Genomic DNA, 11188 nt, shown 5'->3' on the forward strand with positions numbered 1-11188 from the left:
ATAGCAACCAACCTCACGATCAGCCGCTAGCTTCAAAATTTGCACAGGAAGTGCAGACTGCAGTATCAGTACAACCGACCCCATGTACTGGTAAGTGTCGAGCTTAACCTCGACGAAGTAGTGATGAGGCTACGGCGGGGCATACAACATATACAACCTGCAACATTTTATACTAAACAGAAAGGAAATACAAAATTTAATAAAGCAATAACTGGCATTAAGTGAATCCGGAACCCAACTTTTCTACTAGTATTCAACTATAGCCAATCCTTAAAGGTGTTTCAACGTCACAATAATGAACCTCAACGGATATGGAAACATAACAACAACTGATGCAGCGCGCATCCCGATCCCATCGTATAATCAACAACAGTATCAATATTCACCCTTATTCCTCCTTGTTGCGGCGCGCAACCCGATCCCACCTATCCACCCTTATTACTCCTCAACACATATGGACCTTATTCCTCATGTTGCAACGCGCAACCCGATTTCACCTATCCACCCTTATTACTCCTTGTGGCGTGCAACTCGATCCCACCAGACAATCCTGTTGCGGCATGCAACCTGATCCCAATATAAATCAACACCAATCACAAAAATAAAGACAAGTATTTCACAGATTAATTCAAATCCTCCAATGTACTTTTACCTCAATTCACACAACGGAATATCACTACGGTTATTCAGCTTCACCAGTGTAAAATACTCAGCGAGACCAACCAAGGTGTACCATAAGGCACCAACAAACCAATATAAGCCAATAGTGTAATAAAGCGAAATCATGAAACAATTAGATACTTCAATAAAGAGAGCAACAGTTAATATAAAGTAATGAGGCATGGAAGCATTTATGAGAAAGTAGCAGTTAAGGCATGGAAACAGTTACGAGCAGGTAACAATTAAGATAAGAAACAGTATAATAGGAAACGAGGAAGGGAAATAGCTAAACATAATAATTTGATGGCGCATAGGTACTCATCACCACACCTATATGTCACACACATGGAATTTCACGTAGCAAATGAGTCGGGGATTCTTATTCCCTCAAGTCAAGGTTAGACCAAACACTTACCTCAAGCCACCAGGTAATTCAATACTCATTCAACGCTTTACCTCTCGATTCCACCACCAATTCACTCGTATCTAGTCATAATTAACTCAATAACATCAATAAGTGCTTAATAATTCAATTCCAATGCATAATTAAAAGTTTTCTACCATTTTTTTCAAAAAGTTAAAAATCGTCCTCGGGCCCGCTTGTTCAAAACTCGAAGTTCGGACCAAAATCCAATTACCCATTCACCCCGATCCCAGATATGCACTTGGTTTTGGAATCCGACCTCAATTTGTGTAATTCCCCAAATTTGGAAATTCCCAAATTGCACCCAAAAACACTCAATTTCCCGTGAAAATCCCTAGATTTTGTGATGAAATCTTGCAAAAAGATGAGATAGATTGAAAGAGTTGAGTTATAAATCACTTACTTATGATTTGGAGAAGTTTGGGACTTTGAAAAATCGCCTAGGGAAGTTTAGAGTTTGAGAGAATTGAAAAATGGGTGAAAATCTCATCTAGGTCCAAACATATCACCTGTAGATGTCGCAATTGCGAAGCTCGCAAATGCGAAGGTCCATCGCAAATGCGAGAACCATCACACTATATCAGCCTCCACAATTGCGATAAAATGATCACAAATGCGATCCCACCCCTTCCCAGACTCTCTTCGCAATTGCGAAGTTATGTTCGCATTTGCGAACTAAGCCGACCCAGCCTCGCAATTTCCATCATTGTTTTCCTCGCAATGCGATCTCTGTTCTCGCAATTGTGAGATCAGAGGCCAACACCAGAACTGAAACCTGCAACATTTTTTTCCGAGTCCAAAACAGCTAGTGGCCTATCCAAAACTCACCCGAGTCCTCGGGGCTCCAAACCAAACATGCACATAAGTCTAAAAACATCATACGAACTTGTTCATGCGATCAAATTGCCAAAATAACATCATAAACAACGAATTTAACACCAAAACTCTTGAATTTCACAAGATAGTTCAAATTTCTATTTTCTCAATCAAGGGTCCGATTTATATCAAATCTCTTCCGTTTTTCACCAAATTTCACAGTTACGACTTAAATACTAAATTAAACCTATACCAGGCTCCGGAACCAAGATACGGGCCCGATACTAACGGACCCTATGGGACCGTCGGAACAAGGGTCCGGGTCCGTTTACCCAAAATATTGACCGAAGTCAACTTAATTCCACTTTAAAGGCAAAATTTAGCATTTTCTCAAATTTTTACATAAAGTCTTTCCGAATATGTTCCCGGACTACGCATGCAAATCGAGGAGAGACAAAAGAAGGGTTTTAAGGCCTCGGAACACAGACGTGACTTCTAAAATAAGAGATGACGTTTTGGGTCATCACATTTTCCTCCTCTAAAATAACTGTTCGTCCTCGAACGGACATAGAAAAGTAATTGAGTCGATGAAAATATGGGGATATAGGCTCCACATATTAGACTCAAACTCCCTGGTAGTTGACTCAATATGATGACCTCTCCACTGCACATAAACCAACGGATAACTCTTTGATCTCAACTGACGAACCTGCTGGTTTAGAATAGCTACTGTCTCCTCCTCATAGGTCAAATCTCTATCCAACTGGATGGTGCTAAAGTCTAATACGTAGGATGGATCGCCGTGATACTTCCGAAGCATGGACACATGAAACACTGGATGCACAGCTGATAAACCCGGTGGCAATGCAAGTTTATAAGCCACCTCTCCCACACGATCAAGGGATATCAAAAGGTCCGATGAACCTACGGCTTAGCTTTCCCTTCTTCCCAAATCACATCACGGCCTTCATGGGCGACACCCGGAGCAACACTCGCTCTCCGACCATGAATGTCATATCACGAACCTTACGGTCGGCGTAACTCTTTTGCCTGGACTGAGCTGTACGAAACCTATTCTGAATGATCTTAACCTTTTCCAAGGCATCCTGAACAAAATCTGTACCCAACAACCGAGCTTCTCCCGGCTCAAACCACTCAACTGGCGATCGACACCGTCTACCATATAATGCCTCATAAGGAGCCATCTGGATGCTCGACTAATAACTGTTGTTGTAGGCAAACTCCGCTAATGACAAGAACTAATCCCAAGAACCTCCAAAGTCAATAGCACATGCCCGGAGCATATCCTCCGGAACTGATGCTCGTAGTTTACCTGCTGACATTCAAACACCAAGCTACATATGCAACAATATCCTTTTTCGTCCTCCTCCACCAATAATGCTGCCGCAAATCCTGATACATCTTAGTGGCGTCCGGATGAATAGAATACCGGGAACTATGAGCCTCCTCTAGGATAAACTCACGAAGTCCATCCACATTAGTCACCCAAACACAACCCTGCATCCTCAAAACTCCATCATTTCTGACTGTAACCTTTTTGGCACCACCGTGCCGCACTGTGTCCCTAAGGACAAGAAAATGAGGGTCATCATACTGCTGATCTTTGATACGCTCAAATAATAAAGAATGAGTGACTGTGCAAGCTAAAACATGACTGGGCTCAGAAACATCCAACCTCACGGACTGATTGGCTAAAGCCTGAACATCCAAAGCAAGCGGTCTCTCACCGATTGGAATATATGCAAGGCTACCCATACTGGCTGACTTCCTACTCAAAGCATCGGCCACAACGTTGGCCTTCCCAGGATGATATAAGATGTTGATATCATAGCCTTTCAATAGCTCCAACCACCCTCTCTACCTCAAATTTGACTCCTTTTGCTTGAAAAAATACTGTAAACTCTTATGATCCGTGAACACCTCACACGACACGCCATATAAATAATGCCTCCAAATCTTCAGCGCGTGAACAATGACTGCTAGCTCCAAATAATGAACTAGGTGATTCTTATCGCAAATCTTCAACTACCGCGAAGCATATGCAATAACCTTGCCGTTTTGCATCAATACTGTACCAAGTCCAATACGAGATGCGTTACAATAAACTGTATATGGCCCTGAACATGTGGGAAACATGGCACTGGCGCCGTAGTCAAAGCTTTCTTGAGCTTCTGAAAGCTCGCCTCACACTTGTTCGACCACCTGAACTGGGCACCCTTCTAGGTCAACCTGGTCATCGGGGCTGCAATAGATGAAAACCCCTCCACAAACTGACGATAATAACCCGCCAAACCTAAGAAAATCTGGATCTTTATAGCTGATGTGGGTCTAGGCCAGTCCTTGATTACCTCAATCTTCTTAGGAACAAACTGAATACCCTCTGCTGATATGACATGACCTAAGAATGCAATTGAACTCAACCAAAACTCACATTTCAAAAACTTTACATATAACTGACTGTCTCTCAGAGTCTAAAGAATGACTAGAAGATGCTGCCCATGCTCCTCTCGGCTGCCAGAGTAGATCAAAATATCATCAATGAAAACAATCACAAAGGAATCCAAATAAGGCTTGAAAACTGGGTTCATCAAATCCACGAATGTTACTGGGGCATTTGTCAACCCAAATGACATCACTAAGAATTCATAATGCCCATATCAAGTCCGAAAAGCTGTCTTGAGGACATTGGATGCCCTAATCCTCAACTGATGGTAGCCAGATCTCAGATCAATCTTCAAAAATACCTTGGCACCCTGAAGCTGATCAAACAAATCATCAATCCTCGGCAATAGATATGTTACACCCCATATTTTTGTACGTGAAATTATACCATAAGTAAATTGATGAAAGCTCAAAAATGAGGTGTTACATCCCGTATTTTTATACGTTAAAGTTTCATCGTAAGCTAATCGACGTAAGTTCAGGAATAAGATTGTTTTGAGATTATAATTACTTTGCTATTTCAAACAAGTAATGAGTAAATTTGTGAAGGTGAGAGGGTAAGCAAATCGAAGTAAATGAATTTTCGTCGAAGTTTGACATTTTGGGATAAAGCACGACCGGAGCCAAAATACCCTGTATTTATGGACTAGTGCCATACAAGGTACCGCGTGACCATGATTATAAGATGTATAAAGTGTGTTAAAAGTAAGTGGTATTTTAAGTAATTTGAGATGATTCTTAATTATGTGGGTAATTGGTTAATTATTGGATTAGTGGGGAATTACCAAGTTAATTAAGACATTTTGGATTGTCATTTGGATAAGTTTCAACGTGGCAACAAAGGTTATTTATTGTGACTCTTTGGATAAGACTTTCTTTTGGATATAACACCTAAGAACCATTATTTACACATAAAAGTCTTTGGATAAGACTTTGTTTTGGATATAACACCTAAGAGCCATTCTTTACATGTAAAAAGTCTTTGGATTAGACTTTACTTTGGGCATAACACCAATATGCATATTAAGTCCTTGTTTACTTTTGTGTGGTTTCTTGATTAATGATATAAAACTTGGAGAAATTTTAAAGACACGATAGAAGAAGGCCGAAAGAATTTTTTTGATGATGTAAATTATGAAGTGAATGTTAGTCGGATAAGAAATAACGTGCTATGATATCGAGAATATCATACAGATTTTCCCCTACTTTGATCCGCCATTACGTGTTTCGTGACGATTGGCATGTGTTGAAAGGATTGTTAAGAGAATCGATTCAGGTATGTTAAGGCTATCCCTTCTTTCTTTTGCCATGATCTATACGACATAAACGAAATGAGTAAATGCACAACTTCCATAAATGAGTCTATTCATAGAAATACTAGAGATGCTTATGTTCTTGATTCGCCATGTGTCATATTATTCTATCATCTGTTCATGGGTCTCAGAAAATACGTAAGTTGATAAAATTATTTCTTTATACTAATCAAAAGCATAATGGTCTTATGACACTCCAAAAGATTTATTGGCGTACTTCTCATGCATTGCATTTATTTACATTGACACGTGACCAGATGGCGTTATATACGTGTATATATGTATATATATGTATGTATATTGGATATGAAAAAAGGTTATGGCGTTATATACACACCACCACCTAATCAGCTGGTATACGTTGATGATTTGCCCACGGTGGCCGAGATGATATGATGGGATGCCCTCAGAGGCTTGATGATGTTATGAATGCATATACCCATGCATGGTATGACATTTATATGCATATCCATGACATTATAATATTAAATGATTCACAGAGTTATTCAGATATACATATTGAATCTTTTACTCCATGTTTCTCTCATGTCTACTAGTTACTAATTTTCATTCCTTACCTACTCGGTACATTATTTGTACTGACATCCCTTTAGCCCAGGTACGCTGCGTTTCATGCCTGCATGCCCTGATAGATAGGTCGAGAGTCCTCCAAGTAGGCTATCGGCTCAGCGGAAGGTGTTGGTGCATTCCATTTGCTCCGGAGTTGCTTCTTTGGTCAGTATGATTAGTACATGTATTGATTGGTATGACGGGACCTTATCCAACCTTTATGATATTGTGTATTCTTAGAGGCTTGTAGACAGATGTCATGTATACAGATACTTGTATGGACTTGTCGACCTATGTTTTGAGTATATAAAAAAATCATGCCGACCTTATAGGCCCATACTTCATATGTATAAGTTTGTATTCCCTCATGTTTTACTTCGGTTCATCCCTATGATAGAATGATATGAAAGATACATCATGTTGGTACTCGGTTGAGTAAGGTAACGGGTACCCGTCGCGGCCCATCAGTTTGGGTCATGACAAAAGTGGTATCAGAGCAGTTCTATCCTAGGGATTCTACAAGCCGTGTCTAGTAGAGTCTTGTTTATAGGTGTGTTCTGCACCACACTTATAAGCATGAGGCTACATAGCATTTAGGAGTGTCACTCTTTCTTCTTACTCTAGATCGTGTGGTAGAGCTCAGTTGTGAGAACTCAATTTCCTAAACTCTATCTTATTCATAATACGACGATGCCTGTATCTAGAAAGACGGTTGGTAAGGGATTGAATATGGTTGTGGAAGAGTTGAGTCAAAGAAACTAGATTTTGCATCATGTTTATGATGAGTAAATGTAAGGTCTCTAGCAGATCATGTGCGTACTAAGACTTGTGAGCTTCTGGAAAAGAAGCCTTAATGCAGGAATATTTATCCACCCCTATGGTGAAAGGCAATGAGAGATTCAGAAGATAAATACAAGTTTTAACAAGTAAAAGAAGCAAGATGAAGAGGGGTACGAGACACCCAGTTAATGAAGATTATCATTATTTACCATTCAGTACGGGAGACATAATCATTTTGAGTTACCTTCAATGGTAGCAGAGGTGTACAATTGGCCACACCTATCTTATTTATGCCATATGGAAGCTAATAGAAGTAGTATAAAAGAAGGCAGGGTATCAGGATCTAGCTGGGGTTAGAGTGACCCAAAATGGTGGATGAATTGTTTATGTTAGTTGACATTTCCGAAGGATATTACAAATGTGCTAATAGTTCTCCTTGCGAGACACCTAGATGGTGCACTCTAAAATAGTACAACTGAATATGAGTACTACAAAGATAGGCACTGGAAGCCTTGAAGGGATAAATATTACCTTAGTATGGCTCTCGTCCCTAGTAGCGCGAGAATGCTAGGCAACCCGAAGAGCCAATAGATGAAACAAGGGGAGCTAAAAGAAAAAGATGTCTTGTTGAGGTTTTCAAAAGAAAGTGATAGGCAAAAATATTAGCAGAAAAATAATAAGAGAGATAAGGAAGCACTATGAGTAAGGTGTGATACATGGATAAAAACGGTAGATCAAAAAATAAATAATGAAAATGACAGTATTACAGAGTCTATAATCAAGTGAAGGAAGAAACGAGAGGTGATTCTAACGTGATTTCTAGAAGGAAAAGTTAGACCTCAAAATAATAGAAATCAGTATGGGCTGGTGAACAAGATAAACTAAACATGAATTAGGGACATAATGATTTGATAATAGCCAGCATCATGAGAATTTTAGAGATTGTGTTTCGGTGATAGTAGAATGGACGACAAAAGAATAACCTTTAAAGGTCATTCAGGAAGACGCTTTCCTAAAGCAAGAAAGATAAGGCGAGTAAGGGTCATCGATGATGTGAAAAGACGCCAAAAAATAAAGAGGTAAAATATTTATACGTAGATCATCGTAGCGCTAAATCTTAGTACTTCCCTAAAGGGGGGAATATGGAGTGATATGGCATTAAGTTAGAATTAAGTGGTTCTAGTAACTATGAAATGGTAAAAGAAGAATGCGATAAAAAAGAGAAAGGGATGATATTGCATTTATTCAAAGCCTACAGATATGCTACGATTCCAGAACATTATGGAAGCACGACGTCAAAGAGAGGAAGTAAGGGTTCTGGCCCGGGATGTTTTTGATAAATAAGGAGCCAGTGCGAGAAGTAAGTTAAGACAAAAGGAGTAGCCCAAGAAAGATTACATGGAATATTAATATGAGAATGGGCCAACGAGTAATTAGCAGTTGATTCAGGAACAACCTAGTTATGGCTAGACAGGTGGTTACCGACGAATCAGGAGATCGTGCAAGATAAACATAGTAAAATCCAATATAGTGAATTTAGCCTCGCAGTAATATCATTATAATACTTGAGATATATTCAGATAGGAGTCGGGGTAGTAAAAGGTACCGTATAAATGTTACGGGAATAAAAGAGAGTGCCACTGGAAAGACAATCAAAATATCATCTCAGAAGCAACCCTACAAGTACAAGGGCGTGGAGGTAAGTAACTACAGACAATTATAGGCGAGGAAGGACATCAAATTTCTGTCGAGTATACGATATAATAAGCTCACAGCCTTGCAAGAATCACGGGGTCCTCTCTAAATACTACAATGAAAAACTGGTTGAGAAAGTAAGGAAGAAGGCTTCGACCTAAGCTCAGTGACCTAAAGATGAAGTGATCTTATAACAATAGTCTCACAACAACGTTGTATGTACTCCATGAGAAAGTGGCACCTACTATGGCTAATTGAACGGGGAGTAAAAATCAAAAGTAGGATTCGAGATCATAGGAGTTGCACGAAAACTCTGGCATGTGTGGGAACCAAGATAAGCTAACAACGAGGGGAAAAAAGGCCAGGAAAAGTAATAGCTTACGTTTAAAGAAAGATGAGATGGAAAAAAAGGAATTATTCGATCAATGATCCAGAGTGAGTTACGTTATGAATGCACTCAAATTTTGGATCCGTGCAGCATATATGTTGACAATCATACCATCGTAGAAGACTCTAGTATAAGTTAAAAGAAATAATTGATCCCAAGTCATAAACGAATGATTAAATTGTTAAAGGATTGTATCATGCATATTCCTCATTGCCCATAAATGGCTAAATAGAATAAATAATACCATAAACCCTAGAGTGGGAGATAATTTAAGCCGACATAAAGGCCGATAAGAAGATGGAGAAAACTAAAGAGTTACATCAAGGAAGTAAATCAGGAATTCGGTTATTGGACCCAGGAATTATAGAAATCGTGAGTGAGAATATTGCAGGATCACTCATAAATATCAAAGGTACAAGAGAGATAGTACAGTAGCCATATTCTATAGCAGCTCTATGATAAAGCAAGTTAGAAGAGTACTAGCATCATAAGAAGTCAGTAAGAAGCTCTTACTGGATTGTGTATGCACTAGAGGTACAAGTATTATAATAGAGCTTCAAGTTGTGAATGTGAATTATACCTATATGGAAGGGAGGTTATGAAAGAGATAAAAGATGTGATGCGAGATTGTAAGGCAAGTAACGTAAAGGTGAACAACGCATGGGATACTCAAAAGAAGAAGGTTGTGAACATATCATACTTCAGATAGAAGGCTAGAAACGTTGGGATTCAGTATTCAGGAGTGATAGCGACTTCGTCAGTTGCATATTTTCAAGCCCATAGTTTCTAGGTACTGAGAGGTCTTGTTAAGAAAGTAAAGAAGAGTAAAAGACGACGTGATGTCTCGCTTGGTATTCCAGAATAACACAAGGAAATTTATGGTGCAAGCAAGTTGAAGGAAGGTTGCGGGTAATATAAATAGATACGTATAGGTCGCAAGCTAAAGTATAGTAAAGCGATAAGGCTTTATGACAGGAGTAAGGATGAGAAAAGGCGAGTGAGAAGGTGACAAGAATGGATAAGTCCTCGGATTAAGCCCACAAAAACAAAAGAGTTGATGGTTTCTCTATGTTATATAAAGCCCAGTATAGCCTGAATGAACTCAAAAGAATCTAAGACTAGTAGCATTTAGAAGAGATGGAATGATGCCCTGGTAGTATAATAAGGGTGTAATTGTGATAAATAAAGGATGACATTTGGGCCTTCACTTGAGTAATGATTTGAAGAGGAAAGGAAAGGGATTTCATATGTTACAACCCATATTCACGTACGTTAGGTCATGTCATAAAGTAGTCGACGTAAATCCATGAAGAGATTATCTTTAAGATGATAAGAAGTTAATCTTATTGGTCTTAAATGATACAAAGGTGTATAAGGGTGGTTAACAAGTATTATAAGTTAAACGAATCAAGGATGTTGTCAGCCGTATTTTTGGGTAAACCTAGAGGTGCTTAATACACTCAAAAGGTCATGTTTTAAGGTATTTGAATCATATAATACCTGTATCATAAGTCTTGAAGTCAAACAAGTTATGAAACAAAGGTCGACAAACGTTGTCGCAACTTAGGTTCATAATTTTACTTAAACATTAGATCAAATTTTACTAAGGTTTTCTCCCAATTTACAAGGAATTACGGGGTTATCTACCCACCAAATTAAATATCTATGAGTCTAGTTTCCAATGCACTAAATCGTTCATCGATACGACATCGGAGTAGAGAGAGATATAGGCATTTTTGCGAGACTGCACAAGCTGCTAGGTGACAAGTAGGTGTGTCACCTACTTGGTTAAATGATAGCCCAAAAATAGGAAATTTCGGGTCGGCCAAAGAGCCCATTTAAAGGGTTATCTCCTTCAATATAAGCCTCATTATATATCACAAATAACCAGACCTAAACCCCTGCAAACTTACTCCCAAAAATTATCTACAAACCCTAATCGATTTTCCCTCTCTTTCAAGTTCTAATTGGGGGTAAAACCTAGAGTTTGAAGAACAAAGGGAAGGGCACAGTTATACAAAAAGAAATGTAAGTTTACTGATCTATTTCATACGTTTTTTCTACTGTGAATTCATGGTA

The sequence above is a fragment of the Nicotiana sylvestris genome, chromosome 9, assembly GCF_000393655.2.
Source record: "Nicotiana sylvestris chromosome 9, ASM39365v2, whole genome shotgun sequence".
Taxonomy (NCBI): Eukaryota; Viridiplantae; Streptophyta; class Magnoliopsida; order Solanales; family Solanaceae; genus Nicotiana; species Nicotiana sylvestris.